Here is an 18196-nt window from a genome sequence, read left to right as displayed (position 1 = left end):
CCCCGCGCACGCTGCAAACGCCTGTGCCGCCTCTGCTCCCGAGAACAGCGCCGGGCCGGCAAAATGCCACCGGTGAGACCCCCCGCGGAGCTCCGGGAACTACCCGCCGGAAAGGGACGCTTAACTCACCTTTTCTCTTGCCGGCAGACACGTCTGTGTACACGGTAGTGGATCCACGTCGTGAACCGACCTGTCTGGGACTGACAGGCTGCCGGTTTGTGCTGAAAAGTCTTCGAACTGCACAAAATGCAGCTTAAAGAAATTTTAGCTAGTTGATCAGCTCCTATGCTGGTTGAATCCCGAAATTAGGGATCACAGCGAAACGTGGGTGCTTTAAAGAAACCACACACGTGGGGCGCCAACTGTAACGGCTTTTTCCCGGCCAAAACAGAGTCTTTCACCCTTCTCCGGTCTAGCTCAGGTGTTGGGGTGATATTCCCCTGGGCCCTAGCCACAAAGACGTAGATAAGATATCAAAAGAGGCTCTTTCCCCTGATAAAGTTACAGGTTTATTTCTCGTGGGTAGTGAGTGAAAAGGGAAGGGAAAAGAGCGGGGGAAGAGAGAGAAAAGAGGGGGAAGAACAGGGTAAAAGCGTGGGGGGGGGGGAAGAGAACGGGGGAAGAGAAAAAGGGGGGGAAAAAGAAAGAGCGGAATAAGAGATCTGGGGGAAAAAAAGAGATGCGGGAAAAGAGAGGGGGGAAAAAAGAGAGAACGGGATAAGAGAGCGAGGTCAGCGGGTCCTGACCTTTTCTAGGGTCTGGAAAGGGGGGGCGGGGAGAAATTGGATCCCAGCCAGCTCTATGTGGCCAGGAGGGGAGAGGGACCAAGATACAGGGTACAGCAGGGGTCACGGGATGTACCATTTACAATGTATCTAGGGAACGCGACATATGATGACAAAAAAAAAAAATAAAAATTGATTACAACAAGAAACCACAGTATAAGAAGAGGCTGCAGTGTCCATACAAGAAGCAAAGGAGTTCTATGAAAGTCCCTTGATTCAAACAAAGGGAGTCCATCAGGCGTGTATCCAGCGGGGTCTCTCTCAATTATTTGGAGCAAGTAGCCTTCTTTGCTCCTCATTTCCAGGCCACATTTTCCCCTCATTCCCTTTCCCCGTTGGCTGAGGTATTTGGAAGGTACTCGGGACTTCCCGATCCGCCTATCCATGCCCCCCTTAGTGTGTACCCTCTGTAAAACACATGATCCGTGATCATTACAACCAGCTAAATCAACTGATACTTTTTGTAAGCTTTACTAATTGACGTGGGCTGCTCCTCAGTCAAGTTCACACTAAACTCCTGAACTTTGGGTAGAAGAACAAAGACTTTATAGGACTGTGAGAACAAAGACTTTATAGGACTGTGAGAGATGAGGTGCTATTTTGCTAAAGCCAAAGGTTATTCCCCCCCGCCCCACCCAGTGCCACTGGTACTCACAGAGGGCCATGGCCTGAGGGGACACCCTGGTGGCCTTCAGGTGGGAGCTGACGAGGGCATCCTGGCCAAGGAGCTGTGGGGCTTCCGCCCCTCTGGGGGAGGCTGGGAGGAGCTGCACCCCTGAAATGGTCCCCGCAGCCCCCTCAGCCATGCAGCTGCACTGGTGCATGACTGGCTCTATGTGTTTGGAGGTGGGAAGGGGTCTCAGGGAGTCCAGGGCAGCTCCTGGGGGGCTTTGTAGGGGCTACAGTGGCTGGGGGAGCCTCAGGGCATCTTGGGGGCATGGGGGCAATTTGGAATGGGAGGGATATGGAGGGGCCAGGGGCAACATTTTCTATGTCTTTAAAGCTGGGGAGGGGACTGGGGGCCTGATTTTGGGGCCCCCTCTGATTATTGGGTGCCTCACCCAAGCAAAGGGCCGAGGTTGTTTTCTTCTTCCATCTGGGTGGGCTTTGAGGATCCTGTCTTCTTTGTGGGGGGTGCCTTTGTCACCGAAACTTCCGGAAAACTAAAAAAACCTTCTCCAACAGCATTTTTAGTGTTAGAGAATCAAAGTCATTACTTTATTCTGGCCAGGATGTGCAACAAATCATTTTATCCACACATTGGCCAGGTGTATGGAGAAAATCATTCCATCACTCATTAATTTTACTAGATTTTTCATATACTTACACAGTCAAAACCCATCAAAATGCATGGTTCGATGTACACTGGTCCCACGTTGTGCAGTTCTCAGTATTTGCTTGCCTATTCCTTACAGATCTTTTCACCTCTGATGCTGATTAGGTTCTTCTTTTCTCTCTTTTCCCAGACCAGGAATCTCCAACCAGGCCGGGGGTGATGTTTAGAGCTGATTGTTGTTAATGGTTGTTAATGGTAATTTTCTTTTGTGTAGTTTCTGTGCTACTCCCAGTCTGTTGAGTTGTTAAGCTCGTCAGACCTCACCTGCTGGACCAGTCCCCTGAAAAAAAAGTTCAATTTCCTTACCCCGTGCCAAGGGTGAATAGAATTGACTAAAGTTACATAGAAATTTTAACCTTTGTAGCATTTCCAACACTTTCCTGATTTTGGGGTCTCCCCTGTGATTTTAGAGTTCCCTTAATTTTGGTGGTCCCCCCAGGATATACCTCCATGGACATGTTCTCCTCCCATCTGAGGAGAATCGGGGGTCTCAGCTTCTTTGGCAAAGGTGTTGCCCTGATATTGGGGGCTTCCAGAAAGATTTTGGGGTGTCCCCCTGTTTCAGAGCTCCCTTAATTTTGGGGCCACCCCCGATTTTGGGGTCCACACATTATGTGTTCTTCTCCCACCAGAAGGTTGGGGGTCTCTACTCCCATCTAGGGAGGCCTAGGGGATCTGGGGATCCCATGTACTGATGTAGGTATTCCCTCTAATTTTGTGGGCCCTCCTCCTATTTTTGGGGGTCCTCTCCCCAGGCCGCACAGCCAAGGATGTTTCCTCCTTGGAGATGCTCTGGCTCCCGCTGTGGGGGAGGCCAAGGGAGTGATTAGGGGTTTAGAGGCAGGGGAGAAGTCCCCCAGCCACCCCCAGCTACTTCATGGTTTTCCACCTCCCTTTCATGCCCTTCTCGTCTATGGAGATACCAGCCCTCTACTGCTACATGGGTACATGGAGAGGGTACTGGGAGTGCTGAGAGGGGATTTAGGGGGAGATATGAGAGGAATATCGGGGGTAGAGAGTCCTGAAGGTCTCTGGGTAGTCCTCAACAGGGGGACATAAGATGAGTTATGGGGTCTGCGAGAGCTCTTGGACTCTCTGGGGGTGGTTATTGGGCTGCCCCTCACCTGACCTTGCTCATTCCTGCCACACCCTTCCCCTCATTCTTCCTACCCTGTCTGGCCCCTGTCCTGCCCCTCACCTGCCCCACCCTCTCACCTGTGCAGGTCCAGTGTCCAGGTGAACTGCACCAATTTGTTCCACATGGATTGGCAGCACTGCAGGGCCGGGGTATGGGGGTGGTCTGGAACCCCAAGAACGTGCCTTCCCTAAAGCCACCATCACTGGGGACTACTGATGCCCAAAACTAGACAAGAAAATAAAACTATAGTTGACTCAGCTACAGAGCAGGTATCTGTTTATTCAGTGCTGGAAGTGAGGAGAATCTCTCTGCCAAAAACTCATCCAATCTCTTTTAGCCTTCAGTTACATTTTAAATGTTCTTCCTTGCAACGTCTTGTTTACAACTTATTATTAGCATACTCATATTTGCATAAAGCTGTCATGGTTTTATAGCAGTTTGTTGCTTTCATGCATGCGTCATTCTTCTTGTGAAAAAAAAAGGTTCACTCTTTAAAATTTTAAAAAATTTTAAAAGGGCTAAGAGGGACAGTAAACAGTGCTGGGTGCTTGGAAAAGTGCTAGAGGCATGCAAGTTAGTATAAAACAATTTTCTTATGTAGCTTTTCATTTCATTGGTTAAACGTATACTCAAGACAATCATACATATTCAAACATTCTTTTGAGTTTACATTTTCTGGGAATTCCTTTGCTTGGTTCAACTCTTCACCCATCTTCTTAAAGTACATGCCATACCACAGATGAAATTTGTATCTTTTATGTCCTCACAAGGCCCTCCATTCTGTGTTTTGATAGTTCTTCATAACGGGAAGGTCAATGATAAATTCCTCTTTGCATTCTTCCTTTCAATGTTTATTTTCCTGGTTCTTCTCAATGTTATCTTATCATACAGATAAGTACACAAGTACATGAAATCAACATTAACTGAGTTATTCTATTGTAGTTTAGTTACACAAATAAAGGCACAAATAAAAACAACAGTAGTAGTACATACTCTGTATTTTGATATTTTGCGAGATTCTAAACTATAATATTGTCCTGGGGTACAATGCAAAATGTGTATTCTATCACCATCTGTTGAAATGTAGGAGGGGTGGTGATCCTTATCTCTATGGGAGATATCCTCTGCTGATGTGCCATCTGATAAGATCGGGGGATGATCATCTTATCTTTTCACAACCCATCCTTCCTCCAGAAGATATATTCCATTAATGGGCGATTAAGTCCTATTGTGTGACTGATAAGATTACATCATCCCATTGGGAGATGCCCCAACCAGGGGCAGGAGCCAAGCCTTTCCTACCTAGATAAAAAACTGGGGTTTGGGACGTGAAGGCAGACCTTTCCACTGGATCTCAGAGGAAAGTCGGATCATTTCCACATCGTCGCTGGACCTTCGGAGGAAAACTGCACCTTCTACAGGAGCACTGCTTCAACGGAACCACATCTGTCATCCAGGAGGACTGCAGCCACCATTTATACGGACTGCTACCAACACCCTGACTGACAGGGTGTCAGGTTGTATTTCTGACTTTGTCGGTGGTTTTTTTTCTTTTGTATTATTGCATGTATTTTATTTTTTCTCTCTTTTCCTATTAAATTGTATTACTGACTTGGAGTCTCACACTGGTTTTACTTTCAAACTAATACAAATATGTTAATCACACTATATAATTGTGGTTTCTGCGCTGCAAAGAGAGAGAAAAGACAACACACATGGACCTCTTTTGGGGGAAAAGGCCGACTTTATTGTACAGACATCCCGTATTTAAAGTGTGTTACGTGCAGCTAGGACAGGACTGTAGTTCATTGGACAATTGGGACAAACATCTCTTGGGACAGCATGTCCGGATGTCCCATGGGAAAGACAGCAGGCGTTAATCTTTGTTATGAATTCCCTTCTGTTTTTCACCAAGTTATCACTCTGGGAGACTGCCTCCCTTAACTGAAGCTGTAATCAGCTTGTCAGCCTGGGAATGGACCTGAGAGACAGGAGAAATCCAGGCCTGAAAGGAATTGCCAAGCTGTAATTTCCTAGCTCTCTAAACGTGTGTGTCCACAGGTCCCCCTTTTACTTTAAAACAAAAAAGGAGAGAAGTGTTTGTAATCTCTTTGCAGGGCCCTTTTCAAAGGAGAACAAACGTGACTCAAAAGACCTGAAAAACATTCCCAGGAGGAAGGAGTCTTTGAACCTGGTGTTTTTCCCTTACAGAATCCTATCCAAAGACAAAAAGGAAAAAAAACTATTAACATTATTCTAAATAGTTCTGAACATATTTAATAGTATTTCAATTGGTTTTAAAAAACAGTTCCACTACGAGCAGATAGGTGTTCATCTTCTGCTTGTAGAGGGGCCATCACTCTGGTGGTTGGCCTGCTGGTCAGCATTTGAAGGCTGTGCATTGGCCACATTCTGTCTCGGACATTGCAGGTCAGGGCAGACACATCTCACAGGCAGCCAGCGTACCAGTATCTGTTGAGACGCAAGCATACCTGCGACCCCAGACAATAAGGTCATGCAGGCCCTCCCACCTATTCATGGTCAGGTCCCGTATAAAGACCTTTGCTCGAGGTATTCATCTCTCATCCAAGGCCTGTAACGACGAGAAATTATTCACAATAACAGGATTATCGGAATCTTTTGGCACAGTAGGATGATTGATGGTGTATAAAGCTTTTTCTAATCGGCTGTGTGGTGCTACCCCAGCCATTCCCCTTTTCTGTTTATCTAGAACACATTTTAAGGTGCCATGAGCACGTTTGACAATGGCTTGGCCTGTCGGAGAATGTGGAGTGCCAAAATTATGTGAGACTCCCCACATTTGCAAAAACTGCCTTGCCTTTTGGGAGACGTAAGCAGAGCCATTGTCAGTTTTCACTGCAGAAGGTATGCCCAAGATTGCAAAAGCCATTCTCCAATGGGCAATCACATCTCGACCCTTTTCCCCTGTATGAGCAGATGCCCAAATGGCTGAAGAAAAGGTGTCAATAGAGACGTGCACATACTTCAACCTGCCAAATCCAGCAATGTGAGTGACGTCTGTCTGCCAAAGCTGCAGGGCTTTAAGACCCCTGGGGTTTACCCCCGATGGTAAAGGAGCAGCCAGGCCATGATAGTCATCACAAGAGGCGACAATGTCACGAGCCTCAGTGGCTGTTAGATGGAATTGTTTTTGCAGAGTAGGTGCGTTCTGATGGAAAAACTCATGTGATACTTGCGCTTGTGCAATCTTATCAGGCTGAGGTGCCACCCAGGCTGGGTTAGCCAACCTATCAGCCCTGGCATTACCTTCTGTCAGAAACCCTGGCAAGTCCGTGTGGCTCCGTATGTGCAGAACATAATATGGATGAGCTCGGGCTTGGATTGAGCACCACAAGGTCTTCAAGAGCTGAAACAGGACGGCGTTGTCAACCTCTTTCAGGAGCGAGCAAGCCAAACGCTGAGCTATATCTGCAACATACGCAGAGTCAGTGACCAAATTCAAAGGTACCTGTGAAAACCGTTGGAATGCCCTAGTGACAGCCTTCAATTCAATGATCTGACCTTCCAACGTTTGCCAGCCAGAGTCATCCTCCCAGGTAACAATGGCCTTCCCTGTTTTGCCTGACCCATCAGTGAAGACAATAGGACCTTGCACTGGCACCCGACTATATTCGGGTCTTAATGACAGTTTAACTGTCTTTGCCATATGCAGTAGCTTATGGCTGGGGAGATGATAAACAATCTGCCCCTTAAAATTTTGCAGCGCACTTTGCAAGGGGACACTATTAATAAAAGCCCCTTCAAAAACGTCTTGCTCCACAGGGAGCACAAGTATAGCGGGGTCTGCTGCCATCAATTGCACGTGTCGTTGACGGCATTTCAGTAACAGTCAGGCAATTAATTCGAATACTGTATTTACCGTCTTTTTCAGCTGATGCGGCAGAAAGACCCATTCCAAAACGTGCAAGGGATAAGGCCAGGTCTACTCGGCATACTTGACGGGTAGACAGAGCATGCTGCACCTGCTGCAGTGCTCGCCGTCCCTCAGGGGTTAATGTTCGGGGGAATCCAAGCAAGGATTCCCCTTCAGGATACTGAAGAGTGGGGACAATTGCTTGGTGGTCAGTCCTAAATAAGGACGCAACCAATCAATGACACCCAGCAACTTCTGAGCATCATTTAAAGTTTTTATAGAATCTGTGAATTGCACCTCCTGATGTTGGATCGTTCGATCCAGGATCTTGACCCCTAAATACTTCCAGGGAGGCTGTCGCTGGACCTTTTCCAGAGCCACCTGAAGCCCATAACAGCGTAAAGCAGTGAGCAGCTGAGGTTCTATCCTCAGCAACTCATCCCGAGTAGGAGCTGCTACGAGGACGTCGTCCACGTAATGATAGAGATACGTGTTAGGGAACTGCTGACAAACTCCAGACAAGGCCTGAGCTACGTACCACTGACAAATGGTTGGACTGTTTCGACAGCCTTGAGGCAAAACCCTCCATTGATATCTCTGTCCAGGCTCTGAATTGTTCACTGTTGGTACTGTAAAAGCAAACTTCGGTCTGTCGTCAGGGCACAAGGGGATAGTAAAAAAACAGTCTTTCAAATCAATGACCAGAATGTCTCATCCAGCGGGAAGCATGGTGGGCGATGGCATCCCAGGCTGCAATGTCCCCATGCTCTCCATGACAGCATTTATCTTTCGGAGATCTTGTAACAATCTCCATTTCCCTGACTTTTTCTGTATCACAAAGACAGGGCTGTTCCAGGGACTGTTGGAAGATTCGAGGTGTCCCTGTTCTAATTGTTCTTGGACTAATTGGCGAAGGGCTAATAATTTTGTTTTTGGCAGGGACCACTGTGCTTGCCAGACCGGGGTATTAGTCAACCACCGGAGAGGCACTGTAGGATAATTCCTGCCCTTCATTTCAGTGGTCCCAATTACAAATTTGACTGAATGCGCACTCCCCAGGCAGCCAAAACATCCCGTCCCCAGAGGTTGATTTGAGCTGAGGTTATGTAGGGTCAGATGGTAGCCATCTGCCCTTCCAAATTCCTGATCAGCACAGGCCACTGATTTACAAAAGTCTGTGCTGCGCCTCCCACACCTTCAATGGCCTGGCCAAGAGGGGCCATGTGGGAGGCCAGGCAGAATAGGAAATCACAGTGCATCTGCCCCAGTATCGAGCAAACCTCTGAGCTGGATCTGGGGTGGGTTGGCAGTTGGCACCAACAAAGTGCACACCATCTGTGGGCGCTGGTCGGAGATATTAATTGTCCAAAAGACCTGTGGTGTATCCTGTGGAGCCGAAACCGCTGTCTTTCTGGTCTCGATGATCAGCCCTGGGAACATATGAGGGAAAAGGCACAAGTTGGGCGATGCGGGTTCCTGCCAGGATAGTGACAGGAGGACATGGAGTAGAAACCATGGCACAGATTTGTCCTGTGAAGTCAGCATCAATGACCCCTGGGTGGACAGATTCCCTGGATGGTGGCACTGGATCAACCCACGAGCAGTGCACTGAGCCCATGGCCCAGAGGACCAAAGGCATCCAGAGGGATCTTGTGCACACCGACAGAGTCTAGGACAACTGTGGCTGCGGTGTGCAGATCCACACCAGTGGAGCCCCTGGTGTGGGCTGCATGCTGACTGAGGAAACCTGTGCCAGTGAGGGGTTCTGGGGTGCTATTTGTGTCAGAGCACCACACGCCTGGGTGCTCGTCAGCCCATTTCTCTGGTCCGGCAGAGGCTTCTTTGTTCTGCACTGACTGGCATAATGTCCAGGTTTTTTGCATTTAGCACACAGAAAAGTAGGCATGTTAGCCTTCTGTTCCTGTGGCTTCTGCTTATTGTTATCATTATTTTTCCCATGCTTTTTCTGACCACCTCCTGACATGTTTTGATGATTCCACATGGCAGCCGCTAAAGTGGAGATCTCATGATCTATGGTTTCCACCTTAGCACATGCCTGGATCATCTCAGTCAAAGAAGGGTCCCCTGGCATAGCCTGGATGATTTTTAAACAATCAACATTAGCATTGTCCCTAGCCAGCTGTTTACATAACTGTCTTAGGGAATCATCCTCAAACTGCTTCTCCAAGGCAGCTGCAATTTTCTCAACAAATTGTAGGAAAGGTTCTCTGGGACCCTGTGTAATTTTCACATACTTTTGTCGTGGGGCAGCAGCTTCCATTGTTTTTAACATGGCTGCAAGCCCTATTTTCTGGCACTATTCTAGAATCAGGGGGTCCCAGGTGGCTTGCACGTCAGGGCTAGCAAATTGATGTCGACCCATCAAAGCATCCGTCCCCACAGCAAATCTAGGATCTGGCCGGGGTCGCTGCATATTCTCAGCAGCAGCCCTGTCAGCCATCTGTCTCCAGTTGTCCTCAAACAGTCTAAACTGGACAGGCTGGAACAGCACCTGGGCCAGATGCTTAATATCATAGGGTGCTAATAAATCGGTATTCAATACCCTAATAATTTGCATCACTTGTGCAGAACCAAGCCCATATTTTGCTACCTTGTCCTGTAAATCTTGGACAACACGCCAAGCTATGACGTCGTGCCTATCTGCCTGCCCTGAGCCAGGCACAGCCTTGAAGACAGGAAAGGCCTGAGGTCCCCCGGTCCCCCCAGGGACCGGGTTGAGCTCAGCTGGATCTACCTGAACACCTTCTTCCACCCGGAGAACACCACCCCCCGGCATTCCCAAACGTTCTAGTAAATCCCAGTCTCCTTGTTGCAATGCTTTGACTTTCACCGCCTCCCAGAAGCTGTGATGATTCTTGGGCCAGACTGTGACTGAACACGGGGGCAGGGTCCACAGGCTGCTCCGAGGGGAAGCTGAGGGACCAGCACAACGTCGACTGTCCGATGTGAGTCCTCGCCTTCGGAGGAGAGTCTGCTGTGCCTCTCCACTCGAGGCGCTGGGCTGGAGTGACGAGCGCAGTCCCTGTCCCATGGAGAATGGTGCAGCAGACACAGGCACAGATGCAGCGGCGCTTTGCATGGTCGGCGGAAGTAGATTTGTTGACGGAAATGCACAGAGTTCCGGCAGCAGTCCTGGTGCACCGGGGGGAGAACCCTGTGCTTCCGGGTGGGCGGGGTGCATCATAGGGGGGCGGCACGTCAGACGTCACAGCCCCGCCCATCGCCGGGGCGGGCTGCTGTGGCTCCACCTCCAGAGGCAGGCCAGGCTGCGACATCACCGAGGAGGGAGCGGGCAGCACCGCCTTCACCTCTGCAGCCGGCGCCACCTGCTAGGGGGGTGCATCACTGATATAATCATATTCTATTTTAATCACAGGTTTCAAGTTGGGGCAGCAGCGCTTCCCACAATTTTTCATCAAAATTAGGTCTTTTTGAGAGTATATTGGATTAATGTGAACAGCTTCCTTCTCCTGTGTTTCTTTTGGTGAGTCAGTATGCTTTGAATTTTTGGCTCGTTCTTCTCTTAGGGCAGCTTTTAACAAATGATTTTCATTCCTTTCTTCATCTAATTGTTTTTGCAAGATTTCGACTAAGTTTTGTAGAGAGTCTATAATTGTTCTTTCCTCACTTCTTCACTTAGAGCGAGTTTCTATAGCTGCCGTAAGACAAGCTCCCAAAACTGAGCAGAGTATGGTTTTATTTTTGCCCAGTTTGAACTCTGATTCATGTTGCAAAGAACATATTCTATCAATCACATTCTCCAGATTTAACCAATTATTGTTTGCCCATTCCTCCCCACCTTGGGACGGTCTGGCGCTATACTTAGTTAATAGAGCATAAAATGCAGCTTTATCTGTTACAGTGGAATTCTCAGTCAATTTGTGAAAGGATAACTAAAAACCACAACAGGGAGGTCTATTGCTTAAGTTACCACACACAACGAAGCAGCTTTCGCTGTGTGCCCCCCTTCGCTTCCCTGTGTGGGTGAAGAGACCAAACTACTTGGGAGGCACTCCTTAGTTACAAAACACCAGGTTGTCTCTTCGCTGCACCAAGTAGTCAAACATCATAAAACAACAACAACAACAACAACAACAGTGTCACGCCTTTTGCACCTGTTGGAGTCAGTAAGTCAGGAGTCTCTGATTTCTTCAGAGAGAAATCAGAGTGCAGGGATTGAATTAAAGTCTTTGAATGGAATGAGTAAGTGAATAGATGGAGTGAATAAGTAAGTAAGTTAAGGGAATAAGTTTTAAGTGCTTTTAGTGAGTAAAAGGTCTTAGATGCCTGAGAAGTAGTACATGTTCTAATGAAGGTTGAAAAACATACTAGTGTTTCCTTAGAGGCTCCAAGAACGTAGCTTCAGACATAATAAGAGTTAAGAATATTGCTTACATTTTTCAGTTAGAACAAGATAGGCCATGTACGTAGTCTATACGTAGTCTGGCGTGCTAAGAAACCAGAATTCTAATAGGTTAAGAAATCGTGGTCCGAGTTTGTCTTAGCTAGTTGGAAAGTTTCTATAAAAGAACATGCATCAGGGAGAGCTGGGGCTCTATGCCATGGCTTTATGCCATGTGCATTTTGCCATTGTATTTTGCCACTGCAGTTTTGCCATTGCTTTGCTTTGTTTTTGCTTTTGAGACTGATGTGCTTCTACAATAAATAACTTTGCAGCAACTATTAGCTGCTTTGCTTTTTACACGAAACGAGAATAAGCCCAACAGTGTGGGTGCCCGAGAGGCACCCGGAGGTTCTGCAAAACCTCACATGCACCAGGAGACCTTTTGTGAAATTCTGACTACAGAGCCCTCAAACAAGCCTGGGGATGCTTTACACCAAGGTGTCTGCAGTCTGCGGGAAATCAGAAAAAAACCCCTTGCTTTCTAGACAGGCTCACCCTTTCAAGGTAGCCAGCTAAGTGCAGCTGGAGTAAGACTTCCTTCCTCTGATACAGAGTACAGACAATCTTGCATCCCTTCTGTCTGCCAGAAAATCCTGTCTGTGACGCCAATTTAATGTCACGATCCGCTGTTAATACAGAGCTGGGGGCGTGATGGTTCGTATGATCTCAAAAGTGCAAACAGGCAAAATGCAGGGGACAAAATCAGTTTATTCAACAACAGCAATGAATTTTTATTAAATGCCAACAACTCAGTAGTGATAGAGGGGAGAGATATGGGAAACAAAGTATAGAGAGAGAAAAGGAAGGGGATGGGAAAATAGCTACCAACAAAGGAGACAGACGTCCTCATGGGCCAGCCAATAGACGAGTCTTCATCTGTGGGGAGTTCTCAAAGGGTCTTCCCCAGAGGATCGCTCTTTTATAGTCCTTCTCCAAAGCGAGTGGCTTCTGGCCAAGAGGTGGGGAGATTTATGGAGCATTGTGTGGTGCTGCGGGAGACAGGTGCAGTCGTGCAGTACATGCAGGTTTCAGCTGGTACAACACAATCTCTGGCTGGTGCCACAACAGCACAGTCCAGTGAACACACTACACCAGCACATAGTCACCTGACAAGCATCCATCTTGGCCAGGCCAGGAAACCATTGTCCAGAGTCAACCTGGGTGGGGGTCCTCGAGGTCTCCTTGCGACGGTCGAGAAGAAGAACGAGGGAAACTTTGGACCCTTACAGTCCCCCAAACCCTTACCTGGGACCCACAAAATCCTACCTGGATCCCCCACAATTCACCCTAAAATCCAGCTCGGATTCCCTTCAATCCCCCAAATTCTACCTGGAACCCCAGATTCCACCTGGGACTCTCCAAATGCCAAAACTTCACCCCAAAATTCACCTCGGGCCCCTGAAATTCACCTCAAAATTCACCTGGGAAACTCTAACTCCCCTAAATTCACCCCGAAGTCCCTCCTGGGACCCCCAAAATTCACCTCGTAACCTCCAAAATTCCTAAAATTCAACGCAAAATTCCACCTTAGATCCCCCAAATCCTCAGCTGGAACCCCCAAAGTTCCACAAAATCACCCCAAAAGTCACCTGGACTACCAAAATTCACCTGGTAACCTCCAGAATTCCACAAATTCACCCCAAAATTCCACTTGCACCTCCCAAATCCTCACCTGGAACACTCCAAAGTTCCACAAATTCACCCCAAAATTCACCTGGGACCCCCAAATCTACAGAGATCACCCAAAGTCCCACCTGGAAGCCCCAAATTCCCTCACATCTCCCTCAAAACACAGGACCCCCTAAAACCACCCAAATTCACCCCTAAATGCCTCCAATCTCCCTCCAAACCCACCCAGATACCCCAAAATCCACCAAACTCACCCCAAGACCCATCTGTGACTCCCACATCTCCCAAATTCTCCCCAGAATCAACCTGAGATCCCTCAAAACTCACCTGCATCTCCCAAAATCCCCTGCGCTCAAATTCACTTGGCAACCCCAAAATCCCCAGAATTCAGCCCAAAATTTACCTGGGACTCCCAAAATTCACCTGAGATCCCAAAACCTCCCGAATTCACTCCAAAATTCAACTGGGATCCCCAAAATCCTCATCTGGGACCCCCAAAATTCCACAAATTCCCCCCAAAATTCACCTGGGATCCCCAAATCCCTAGAGGTCACCCCAAAGCCCCACCTGGAAGCCCCCATATCCCTCAAATCTCTCCCAAAACCCAGTCCTCTCCAAAACCTCCCAAATTCCCCCTAAAAATGCAACCAATTCCCCTCAAAACCCACCCAGATACCCCCAAATCCACCAAATTCACTCCAAGACCCATCTGGGACTCCCAAATTCACCAAATTCACCGAAAACCCACCTGCATCCCCCCAAATTCATCCCACAATTCACCAGGACTCCCAAATGATCACCTGGGACCCCCAAAATTCCAGTAATTCACCCTAAAATTCAACTCGGGCTCCAAAAATTCCACAAATTCCCCCCAAAATTCACCCGGGAACCCCAAAGCTCCCAAATTCTTCCCATGATCAACCTGAGACCCCTGAAAACTCACCTGCATTTCCCAAAATCTGCCCCACCCCACCCCCAAAAATACTTGACAACCCCAAAATCCTCAGAATTCAGCCCAAAGTTCACCTGGGACCCCAAAATTCACCTGGGAGCCCAAAACCTCCCAAATTCACTCCAAAATTCAACTGGGATCCTCAAAATCCTCATCTGGGACCCCCCAAAATTCCACAAATTCCCCCCCAAATTTCACCTTGAAGTTCTCAAAATCCACCAGGGACCTCTAAGATCTCACAACCCCCCCCCCCAAATCCACCTGGGACTCCCAAATCCTATCCTGGCAACCCCAAAAGTCAAACCAAAACCCATCTGGGAACCCCCCAAATCCCTCAAATCTCCCTCTAAACCCACCCAGACTCCCAAAACCCACCTGGCACTCCCCAAATTCCCCGCAAAATCCACCCAGGTGCTCCCAACCCCCCCCATTCACCCCCAAACCCACCCGAGAACCCCCAAAGCACCCCAGAAAACCCCTCAGGGACCCCCATAACCCCACCTGGAACCCCCCCCCCCCGAATCCCTCAAATCCCCCGAAAATGGCTCCAATCCTCAACATAGTCCATCAGGGATACCCCCCCAGAATCCCTCCAATTCACCCTAAGTCCCCCAGATTCATCCCCAAACCCATCCCAGACACCCCAAAATCACTCAAATCCCCCTCAAAACCCACCTGGGTTCCCCCAAAACCCCTCCAACCGCTGCCCTGCTTGCTCTTGGCCGCCATTTTGCGCCCTTCTTTCCTCGCGGCCGCCGCGCTCTGATTGGCCGCGCACCGTGAGGTACGCAGCGCTCTCATTGGCTGAGCGTTTCCCGCCCTTTCCATACCGCTCGCTGATTGACCAGTGTCCGTTGCCGAGGCCAGACCGTGAGCTGATTGGCTGACCGGGAAAGAACAGGGTGGGGAAAAGGGCGGGCTATTCTCAGGCAGTCGGCGTCGTGATTGGCTGAAAGGCGGCAAAGGGGGAGGAGCTACCGAGATGATCAAAGGGGCGCCGAGGCTCCCGCAACCCTCAGTCCAGCGCTAGCAGCGGTCGAGCTTGGTCGGGTCTTGCGCAGTTTCAACCATTCATTCCTTCATTCAGTTAATTTAATGAACCTCATTAGTGGCGGTGGGCTGGCGGCGCTCAATTAAAGCGCTACTTGGCGCCGCGGTGGGTGACCCGAGGCTGTTTTGGCTTTTAAAATTAGAAACCCGGCCATGGAGGGGGGAAGGGGGAGGTTTCAAGCGCTTTTCAGTTGAATTATTAAGCTGTTCTTCAAATTTCACCTTCAACACCCTTCTAAAACCCCTCAAGGATCCTCCAAAATTCCTCCAATTCCTCCAAAATCCACCTGGGATCCCCCAAACTAACCACAAAACCCACCTGGGAACCTCCAAAACTCCTGAACTTGTCAATAAAACCCCTCAGAGACCTCCCTAGACCCACCTGGGATCCCCCGAAATCCCTCCATCTTCAACAAAAACAAACAAAAAATCCAACAAAATTTTGGGGATCCCTCAAATTCACCCCGAAACCCATCTGCGACCCTCCACCAACATCGCTCCCATGCCCCCAAAATCCATCCAGGAGCCCTCAAAATCTTGCTAAGCCCTCTCAAAACCCTGCAATTTCACCCCACAACCCATCCAGGAACTCCCAAAATCCCTCAAGTCCTCCCAAAACCCACGCAGATGCCCCCAAATCCCCCAAATTCACCTCCAAATCCACCCAGGACCCCCAAAATCCCACCACTTCATTCCAAAGTTCACTTGGGACCCACAAAACTCACATGAGACCCCCAAAATTTCCCGCAAAACCTCCAAAATTCACCCCAAAATCCCACCTTGCTTCCACCAAACCCTTACCTGGGACCCACAAAATCCCACCTGGATCCCCCAAATTCACCCCAATATTCCACCTGGAACCCCAGATTCCACCTGGGACCCTCCAAATGCCAAAACTTCACCCCAAAATTCACCTCGGACCCCCGAAATTCACCGCAATAAAATAAAATAATAAATAAGAGGAGTCTGGATAGAAATCTATCACTGCTACGTTTGAATATCCATCCTGAACACAAGAAACATTTTCGGGTGCAATTCATTACGATCTTTACAGGGAGGTTTTTTACGGTGGATGTAGGAACGAGGTAGATGACAGTTAGCTCCTTATCGGGCAGGAAACAGTTGGCCTTGAACAACAACAATCTCAGGTTTATTTTCATTGCCAAGATGGCTGTAAATAAAAGAAAGCCCAGTAGTATGGATATTGGGATTCATAATTTTATATTTGAAGTACTGACTGGTTTGTATTCTAGGATACCTGACTCTTGTTTCCTACTTTGATAGCACCTTGTTGCCTCCAACACGTGCCAAATCCGATGGAAACGAATGGTGCAGAACTCTGGAGAATTGAAGCAAAAGTCTAGGTAGGTCGGGAAATCCTAAGAACAGTCTGGAATTCAAGCAATATTTTCTTTTCTCCTGGGCAACGATGAGGCAGACGGTTGCTTTGAGAGTGCATGTTTGCTCTATTCTTTGTTCCGTGTGTTGCCACATACCTTCTCAGTTGCTTGGAGGTGGCAGTAAGAGCCAAAGAAGCTGCCTGTGGCATGGCTTTCCTTTGGCCAGTACAAGCACCTGTGCATGGGGAGATCTAGCAGGAACTGGCTCGGTTAGAATGAATCTGGGGGAAATCAGAAGTTAATTTTGACGTGGATCCCTTCTCAATCATACAAAAATACTCCTTTTTAACTCTTGGAGAAGGAGAGAGGAAGTGTGAGAAGAGGGGAAGTATTGGAGATACTTCCTTTCTCTGTGTCCTTGCAGCATGCCTTCCCGCTCTGTGTCTGCCTTCTCTTGCTCCAGAGCACATCCAGTTGGGATGTTTGTAGCCTGTATGGTAGCAAAGAAGTTGGTAGCGATTGTAAGTACCTTGCTACTTTGAAGCATAATGATAAGCAGCTGTGTATGAAAATGTCTTGATTTCTTTGGCTGGTAGTGTCTGGTGTCTGTAGGCACTGCTGGCATCTGTTCCGTGTGCTGAGATTCAGCACGTGGCCTCTGTCATGTTTCCATGTCACACTGCACTGTGAAAGATGGGAATTTTGACTGTGGTCTGTTCCGTATCATTCAGACAGCCCTAATGTGGAGTGCATGGAGAAAATGAGCATCCAGTATGAGCTGGTCGAGGGCAAATGTCAGGAGAAAGGGCAGATGTGCAAGTTGAGTGCCACAGCACTGTGATAGCCGTGGTCCAACGTGTCATTAGAGTAAAATGCGTCTGAGGATACACCAGACATTGAGATAACAAGTGGAATTCCTTTTTAACCTCCGCCTTACTCTGTTCAAAAAGTAAGCCATCCGTTTGGTTTCACAGTAGTAGTTGGTATTTGTGCTTGAAATGTGGAAAAGCCGTAACAAATGCCAGTAATGAAGGGAGTGCTGTCCTACATGAATGTGGAAGATGCAAGGAGCCTCAGCCCTTGTGCTAAATCTGTCTTATCTTGGGAAAGAAATTCCACCTCTGCCTCAATTTCTCCCTTTGTGTCCAACCAGATGGTATTGTTTAGTAATCTAATATGGCATGTAGGAGGCTGAATCTATCTCTGTCCATCACAAGAAAAGAAACACTACGTTTAGTCAGGCTCTCTGAAAGCCACACAGTATTTCTTCTGTGCATGTCAATATTTTGTTCTTCTTTTCCTTCAGATGACCCTGTTGGATATGAACATTTGCACAGCAGAAGATGCTGAAGTTGTGCACTCCAACAGGCTTCAGATGACTGAGAAACGAAAATGTTGGTTTGAAGAAGAAGTGGAGCACATGGATGTACGTTTCTTTTATTTGATGGCATATATCTTCATCACTCCTTGGGATTAGTCTGTTCTTCCTGTGCTCCCACCTGCAATGCCTTCTGCGTGGTAGGCTACTGATGTCACCTTAGAAAGAGGTCCATAGTGTGACAAAACACTCCAGAGAAACAGTTTGGTGTGCAAGAGTTTCATGTGGAAGTGTTCATAATTCTTGTGTTTATTATTTGTAATAGAA

The 18196-nt window shown here is 48.1% G+C and overlaps 1 long non-coding RNA gene across 1 annotated transcript; it reads left to right on the top strand.

Moving 5' to 3' along the window:
• The first annotated feature begins 10438 nt into the window (after positions 1 to 10438).
• Positions 10439 to 17977, top strand: LOC148221268 (uncharacterized). Its single transcript, XR_015808354.1, has 3 exons — positions 10439 to 10659; positions 16496 to 16575; positions 17858 to 17977. It is a non-coding gene; the product is annotated as an uncharacterized LOC148221268 (long non-coding RNA).
• The last annotated feature ends 219 nt before the right edge of the window (positions 17978 to 18196 follow it).

Source organism: Sturnus vulgaris, chromosome 24, assembly GCF_052056855.1.
Source record: "Sturnus vulgaris isolate bStuVul1 chromosome 24, bStuVul1.hap1, whole genome shotgun sequence".
NCBI classification, from domain to species: Eukaryota; Metazoa; Chordata; class Aves; order Passeriformes; family Sturnidae; genus Sturnus; species Sturnus vulgaris.
Note: the sequence above shows the minus strand (reverse complement) of the source record. Positions and strands in the feature narration are given on the sequence as shown.